Source organism: Marmota marmota, unplaced genomic scaffold, assembly GCF_001458135.2.
Source record: "Marmota marmota marmota unplaced genomic scaffold, marMar, whole genome shotgun sequence".
In the NCBI taxonomy this organism is placed as follows: domain Eukaryota; kingdom Metazoa; phylum Chordata; class Mammalia; order Rodentia; family Sciuridae; genus Marmota; species Marmota marmota.
In genome coordinates this window covers 3,121,919-3,122,757 of record NW_025999864.1, presented here as the reverse complement: position 1 = coordinate 3,122,757, position 839 = coordinate 3,121,919, and the positions used below count along the sequence as shown (strand labels likewise).

At 55.3% G+C, this 839-nt stretch overlaps 1 protein-coding gene across 3 annotated transcripts in view; it reads left to right on the top strand.

The window, feature by feature from the left end:
- The first annotated feature begins 385 nt into the window (after positions 1-385).
- Rhobtb1 (Rho related BTB domain containing 1) overlaps positions 386-839 on the top strand; it is a 127,136-nt gene continuing 126,682 nt past the window's right edge. For all 3 annotated transcript variants that reach the window (XM_048814387.1, XM_048814385.1, XM_048814380.1), the window contains exon 1: positions 386-521. The gene's annotated coding sequence lies outside the window, so the exon portion shown is untranslated. The remainder of the gene's footprint in view (positions 522-839) is intronic.

Below are 839 nucleotides of genomic sequence, written 5' to 3'. Positions count from 1 at the left end.
ATTTTGTTGCATCTTATTTTCACCCTCCTTCACATCTCAGGGGAAATGAAAGCTGTGAAACAGACAGAAAGTTCTGGAAATAAGGAGGTGCTCCCTAGTGCCTTCCTAGTTAATCTTGGTCACTGGAAGCTCTGAATTATTCAGAGGTGACCAAACTTGCAGGTTGGTGCACAGCTAACATAAGTGTACTAATTTCAAATACTATTTTTTTTTTACTTAAAATTATGTTCCTTAAACCCTTCCACTGAAATGTCAGTAGGCTGAGGCTTTGAAAGGCGAACACGCAGACGGCTGCAGTAAGGATGGTGAGTCCTTGTGTAACTACACAAGACGACACCAAGTGATGTGTGGTTTGTGATGTTAGCAGAGCCTGCAGATGGAATCTCTTTAGTTTCCGTCTCTTGACTAGAGAACGCCCCTAGAGATGGCTGACCCTTGACACCACCTAAAACTTTCCCCAGACGTGATCTCCACTGGTAGAAGGAGCTGCCCTCGCTCGACGCCCCCAGTGAGTTCCAGAGGTAGGTCTTAGGGACGCGTTCACAGGGTGGGGGGCGGGAGGCCCTGGGGCCCTGTGCGGAGTCACAGTTACCTTGCGCCCAAGGGGGCCTAGTCCCAAGGCTGCGGGGGGGAGGTGCTGGGGGGGAACTTGGACTCGTGGAGGTGACGGCTCCCAGGGGATGGGGAAATGGGCCTGGGTACCCGGCACCGACTCGAACTCCCAGGCCGCTCCCTGAAGACTCCCCGCAGGCCACGAGCATGGAGAGGGACCCGCAGTCCGGGTGCCCGCAGAGCAGCGGCGGCCGCAGGCGGGCGCGGGGAGGCGTAGCCGGGACGCT